This window comes from Schistocerca americana, chromosome 4 (genome assembly GCF_021461395.2).
Source record: "Schistocerca americana isolate TAMUIC-IGC-003095 chromosome 4, iqSchAmer2.1, whole genome shotgun sequence".
Lineage (NCBI taxonomy): Eukaryota > Metazoa > Arthropoda > Insecta > Orthoptera > Acrididae > Schistocerca > Schistocerca americana.
Window position 1 is genome coordinate 803,892,284 of NC_060122.1, and position 6,945 is coordinate 803,899,228.

The 6,945-nt window shown below is 47.1% G+C and overlaps 1 pseudogene; it reads right to left on the reverse strand.

Annotated features, from left to right (window-relative positions):
* Positions 1–6,532: 6,532 nt before the first annotated feature.
* Positions 6,533–6,650, reverse strand: LOC124614226 (annotated as a pseudogene).
* Between the last annotated feature and the right edge of the window lie 295 nt (positions 6,651–6,945).

A 6,945-nucleotide genomic window follows, 5' to 3' on the forward strand; every position in this document is an offset into this window, starting at 1 on the left:
ACCTGTTGTGGCTAGCGCCAAGTCATCGTTCTCGCCGTCCCTAGACCTTTTGTATGGCTTGTGTTTGTTTGATCATACGTGTGTGTGTGTGTGTGTGTGTGTGTGTGTGTGTGTGTGTGTGTGTATGAGGGAGGGAGAGAGGAGAGAGAGGAGAAGAACACATTGTTCGGTTTGAAACAAAATAATATTACTTTCAAACGGTGAGCTTAATTTTTTGACAGTTTATGTCACTCACGAGAAGGGCGTTAATTCAACCAATGTTAGTACAACGAGTAATATATACAGCGGAGCTGCAGCTTACGTTAGACTTGTTCAGAAAGGTGGGGAACAGAACAGGAAGAAAAATCAGAGGAAGAGATTGAGCCGTGGTAAAAACTGCTGTTTCGAAGAGCGCGCAGCAGCGCGTAGTGTGAAGCAGTCGCCCTCCGTTTCTGGCGGTGGCGCCGCGGTGGCAGTCGCAGCTTTGGTGTCTCCCTCTGGTGGGAAAGGGGAAAGGTTGCCTGTTCACGTGCATTTAAGGGGCGATATGAGCTCGCCAGTGGGTCAGTCTGGGTCACTCTCTCGTCCCCAGCTTGCTAGTCTGTTTCTCGTCTGCATTTGTTACGCAGTTAGTGTCTGTTTGTCGTTCGGAGTGCTAGTATGTCTGTCGTTCGGATCAACCTTTAAAGCCGGCAAAATGAGAGTCTTTCTACTCCGCCAGTAAGAGAACTCAACGAGTGGTCGCCCGGTAGGGGCTTAGTTCCTGCATCTGATTGTGCGCGTTACGCCGCCAGTCTGCTCGAGTTTTCTCAGGCAATGGTCACTGTCGGTTGGATCGATCGGTTGGTCGGTCTCGCACTGAGACACAAGAAGACTTGTCCGTCTTGAGCGTCGGCGCATGTGAGGTCGCCACGTGAGTCCAGTGGGCCGCGACGTTTAGCGAGGGGTAGTGACTTCGCGGTCGACACGAGAGCAACAGGAGTGAAACCAAGATATCACTCTGGCCGGTGCCAGCTGCGACGCCGTGAGACGGGAGATCGGCGCGCCTTCTTGCGTCCGTTGAAGCGGCTGGCAGCGGACGGTTCGGGAGCGCGATTTGGGGGTGATGCGCCAGGTCTTCTCGAGAAATCGCAGTTTATTACAAGTGCTTGGTGATATATTGTTTGATTTACTCTTGTTAAATTCTACTTGTTTTCTTGGTGAGGTCACCAGCCGTTTTGCTTTGGGGTCGTCCCACCATTCTTCTCCGTTTGCTCACCCGCGGGAAGGTGGTTGTTTATAAATTGGGTGGTCCATTTTTCCCTCGTGCAGTAGGGCGGGTTAGAGCAACCTGCGGTTCGGGTTGTTGAGTAATCTCCTTATCTATCTACCGTACGTTAGTAACTGCCTCTGTCATGTTTGTCGGATTTGGTGTGTTAACGAATGTATTGCTTGGAGTGTAACGGCCTAATACCTGAAATATTTGACCTTTGGAAACTTTGATGTTATTGCCTATGATCTTGAGAGGCGGTACTGTGTAGTGTAGAGCATCGTAACTATTGTTTGGCCAACCTTGTAGAATTTTATATAAGATTGCATTTCATGGGCTTTTATTTAAATGATCATTTTAGTATATAAAGTTGCCACCCTTTCGCCGTAAGACTTTTCTTAGAAGTTAAAATCAAGTTGCACCTTTGTTGGCAAGGTTAATATTTTAATTGTTAGTGTTTTGAACCATACCATCCCTCCTACAGGGGGTGCATAGTTTGTGTGCTTGTGTAAATTACTAAAACTCTTAGTTTAAAGTTATCTGCTGTGTTGCAGGTTTGCACCAGTGTAGTCTTTCAGAGGCTGTTGTGAGCGGTCGTAACTATGGCCGTGTCAAAAGGGAGCGGCAAGGTTCTCTGCCCGAAAGCTCATACAGTCAAAACTTGTTTCTTTCTGCCTCTGAATAAATTGTAACTTTGACATTTAGAGGGTGCTTTCTGATTATAATTTTAAAACTGTTTCTTTTAAAAAATGCTTTTAGGCATTATTAAAGTGAATAAAATTCCCATTTGTTAAAAGGAATTTGGTCATGATTTCATCAGTTACTCCCTGGCAACTACTTCCATGCTTACATAGTGTGATTAAATGTATTAATGTTCTTGATGAATCGCTAGTAAATAAAATAAATTCTTAAGAACATTCTTTGATAATAAATCACGGTTCAGAGATCCTAGGTCATCTGGAGATCTTTCGGTGAATTTTCTAGGCTACAATGTGCAATCAACTGCACATAGCTCATTGATTATTACGGGCGACTTAGCCTGTATTCGTAGTTGCAATACTTGAATAAAACCTGCTTCCATATTAACGATACCCAACGATTTCTCTGAAAAAATAACAGCACACATTTAAATGCTGTCTATAAAAAGGCATCGAATCTGCTATTAGCAGGGTCTGACAGCAAAAATGTGGTAGTGTATCGATTCCAGAGCTGTGGGTGCGGTTGACAACACACAGTCTATTATTTGGGCTCGCCACGCGAAATAAGGAATCCTGGTAAACCAACACCAGTTCTGATATGGACCAGTCGCTCCTCTCATTCTTGTCTGTCTGCTACGTTGAGTCGGACTCTATAGCCATTGTTGCATGTGGCTGCCGTGCATCCTGATACATCCCTCAGACCTTTTTTGCAGTAAATCTCGCACACCTTAAAATATGACCGACTCTATTCAGACTGCGCCATATGTATTGGCCACAAGCAACTGTAACTTCTGCCCATTGTTGAAGCGATGGGCATACAACAATGCCCTTAAGTGTGCCTGTAGCCAGAAATGCAATGCATTCAGATCTGGTCAGTGGAGAGGCGATATTAACAAACCTCATAAACCATTGCACCGGACATGAAACATTGCGGTGAAGTTCTGTTGAACAAGAAGTGGGGCTCCGTCGTCACGCATAAAACCGAGCCGTGGTCCTTCTCAAAGGGTAACGTCTGCAATAGCGCTGGCGTGTCATAGCCCAGAAATCGGTCATACATGGCCCCTGTTACCCTGTTTGCTAAAGTGTCCGCCCCTATGAGCCTATCATCGACAAGTCCTTCCCATACAATGACACTGAAGCGATGCTGATGCCTCATCTCCATGATTGATAGAGAAATTACATCTATCCATAGGTGTGTATTGTGCTAATTTACTATCGTAGCTATTTACTCTCGCAGCACCTTTAAATCCTGCCTCGTCAGTAAGGCTGTGAACTACGGGCTTTCAATGGCCAGTATCTAAATCGATATTGGTTTTAGGACGTATCATTATAAGAACTTTTTCTTTTTTTTAGTACTGCTTGTGTATTCTAAATGTTCGTGTTCTTGAAGGAAGGGAGACTGGAATTTCACGCTCTGTTGCCTACAGTAATCAGAGACGAACCGCAAGTTCGGACTGGAGAAAGCTGGTAAGGAAAATATGCTGTGCCTTTTCAAAGGCAACGATCTCGGGTTTTGCCTATACCAATTTAGGGAAATCACAGGAAACTATGTAATCCGTCATGACTCAATGCTGTGAATAAAAGGGTCCCAGTTAAGATTTTCCCCAAAGTTACAGGATGCGGACGGGTGCGGTTAACAACTGTTTTGCTTCCAGCTGAAATCGGCGTCCGATAGCTGGGTGACGCTGAAGCATTTGAGGGGGGGGGGGGCGCTTAAAGGCATTCCCATTACAAACAAACACGGAACTGCTGTTAAGCTGCAGCCTTCTTAGTGACTCAGAGAACGGACGCCTCGATGTATTCACAGAAGTTCCTCAAAAAAATCTAGCGTGTTATCCGCTAGGGAACTTGCTGTGTTCGTGACTGCGCCACGACCCAAGGTGACGTTAGAGCGCCGTGGGAACGCCGCCGAGGTCTCATTCACTTGCTGGCCACAGTCCGAGGATCTCTGAAGTGATATCGAAAAGGATGGCCGCTTGTACCTGTGAGTAGCAGGAAGGAGTTACCCAAGTCGATCATTCATTAGGGGACATCCGACATGAGCCCACCAATGACAAATAGTACAGTGGGACATTCAACGCCCTGTGGGACAAGGGTGGGGGAAGTAAACAACACTCCCAAGCACTAGCATGCAGAGCGGGACTCGAGGTCATTCTAAGTGGTTCGCATGCTGTCTCGAAAAGGGCATTCAGATTTTACATTACAATATATCAGTTTGTTTTCGACCCCGTTCCCAGACTTTGATTCCTGTGACTATTCGGCTTCTCGTGGAATGTTTATCAAACAGTCCATGAGTGTACTGCCGGTTCGTAGATTCCAGTTGGCACAATATTTTCTATTTAAAAAAAATTCTTTGTTCAGAAAACTACATGATACATATTTAACCTTCTACCTAAATACATTAGTGGTTCCTAAATTTATATTTGTATTACCAATACTGCAGCTTACCTTGTTATTACTACAGGTGTGTCAGTACTAGTACTATTTCCACTACGGGCACTGCTAAATTTTACTGCTATCTTATGCCACATGTTTCTTTTATTATTGTATTACTTTGGATTAATTCACTACTGCTATTTTTACTTACAGGCTACTTTATCTATACTTAAGCTAATCTACACTACCTGCATCGTTACAGGTGTGCCAGCATCTTACTAACCTACGTTGTCCACCGTGCCCACCGAGATAGTCCCAGTGGGCATGCCCCTGGCATCGGGCTGGCCCAAAATGTTGGAATCGCTGCAGTTCTGTCGTGGTGGAATTATCCTATACTATCCTACATCCAAACCTAATTCTTATATCTACTGTCATTTCTGGCGCGTGTCATGATCGGTTGGAATGTGCACCCTCCCCCTAGTCCGTGACGTGGCGTATCCCAGCCGTGAAGCGGCTGGCCAAGTCCACGCCCCGGCGGAACGGGACAGGTGCACGGAGTCTAAATTGCGTTTTATTTACTGTCGATTGTTCCTTTGAAATTCTTTGAAAACTTTACTGGTGATTTCGTTTGAAAGTTTTTTTAGAATGTGAGAGGTGTCCTCTTGCCTGAGCAGGTGGTATGTGTCGTGATTGGGATGTTGTTGTCTAAGTTGTGTTGCAACATCGTCGAAGAGGGGGCGCTCATACACCACATGGTCTGGGGTGCCCTGTACGGTACCACAGTCACATGTTGGTGTAGCCCGCTTCCCAAACCGTCATAGGTACGCCGGGTAGGGCCCACGTCCAATAAGAAAGTGTAGCAGTCATCTTGATAGTTTGAAGTATTTAAGCTCTAAACGCTCCTTGATGTTGGGCAGAAACTCGTGTGTTCCACCCCCCCCCCCCCCCCCTCCCGTTTCTTCGTTATCCCACTGTTCCTGCCATAATTCCTCCCCCCTTGTTTTAATCCCAGATTTGTCCCCTACTGTGAATTCCCATTATTTCAACTATTTTCCCTTTTTTTCTTTTTTCACCAACACCAGGCTGACTGTTCTCCAATTATCTTATATCAAGAGGACAGAGTCCCATTAATACTAGTAGTGCTCCCCCCGGAGTCGTTCTGTATGCACATACCGAACGCTGGAGCTTGTTACGCTGCACACGTCTTAGGGAAATGGCGGACATGACGATCGTGAGCCTGTGTGCCCAGATCCATATCCTACAATAGAAGTTAGTATACTATTATAATTTTATTAAGCCTGGTGGCAGGTGGAAACCTTTGTGTCCTATCCCAATAACTCATTGTTTCCAGGGATCTTTGTGTGGTGTCACCGCCAGACACCACACTTGCTAGGTGGTAGCCTTTAAATCGGCCGCGGTCCGGTAGTATATGTCGGACCCGCGTGTCGCCACTATCAGTGATTGCAGACCGAGCGCCGCCACACGGCAGGTCTAGAGAGACGTCCTAGCACTCGCCCCAGTGGTTCAGCCGACTTTGCTAGCGATGGTTCACTGACAAATTACGCTCTCATTTGCCGAGACGATAGTTAGCATAGCCTTCAGCTACGTCATTTGCTACGACCTAGCAAGGCGCCATTATCAATTGCTATTTATCTTGTGATGCATGTACCGTCGGACCGATGTTCACCAATTGTGGATTAAAGTTAAGTATTCCAGAAGCTACGTGCGTTATTGGCTATATTAATTACCTTGTCCTGTTCCAGACCTCACGCCAGCCTGCGTGAGCTTAAACGCGTGCCTTTCGGCTTCACCTCGTAGTGGCTTGGCTGTCTTGCCAAATCACAACACTTTGTGTTACAGTGTTAATATGTGATGCATAGTTCCACCTCTCGTCATTGACTACACCTAGGTATCGGGCCTCGCGTCGCCGAAGAACTGGTGTGCCACCTATTCTGTTCGCACAATATTTCCGCGATAAGAGATGTCGCCATCCACAGGATCGCTGACGAACTGACCACCGGGGGGTACACACTCCGTCTTCTGGCCACAAGTGGCCCATCGGGACCATCCGACCGCCGTGTCATCCTCAGCTTAGTATGTGGATGGGAGGAACGTGTGGTCAGCACACCGCACAACCGGTCCTTACGATGGTTTTCTTTGACCAGTGCCGCTACTATTCGGTCGAGTAGCTCCTCAGTTGGCATCAGGAGGCTGAGTGCACCCCGAAAAATGGCAACTGCGCATGGCGGCCCGGATGGTCACCCATCCAAGTGCCGGCCACGCCCGACAGCGCTTAACTTCGGTGATCTGACGGGAACCGGTGTATCCACTGCGGCAAGGCCGTTGCCTTGGGGGTACACAGTCGTCTGATATCCCGACCCCCCGCGGGCGTCACCGTACAGGGGGTGCTTCGGCGGCCAGAGGGCCGGCTAGTTCCGTGACTGCGCAACGATGTCCGGGCGGAAGCCACAGCTGCAGTACCGGGCGTGTAAGCATCATTGCCTCCGGGCAATGTGGCTTAGCTAAGGAATCATTTCATCCTCATTCAAAAGTCAAAATGTCAAGGGATAATAGTCACAGCAAGCAAAGTGCATCAGTTCGACGCTGGTTAACAGCAAGAAACACTCCCAATTAAGAGCAATC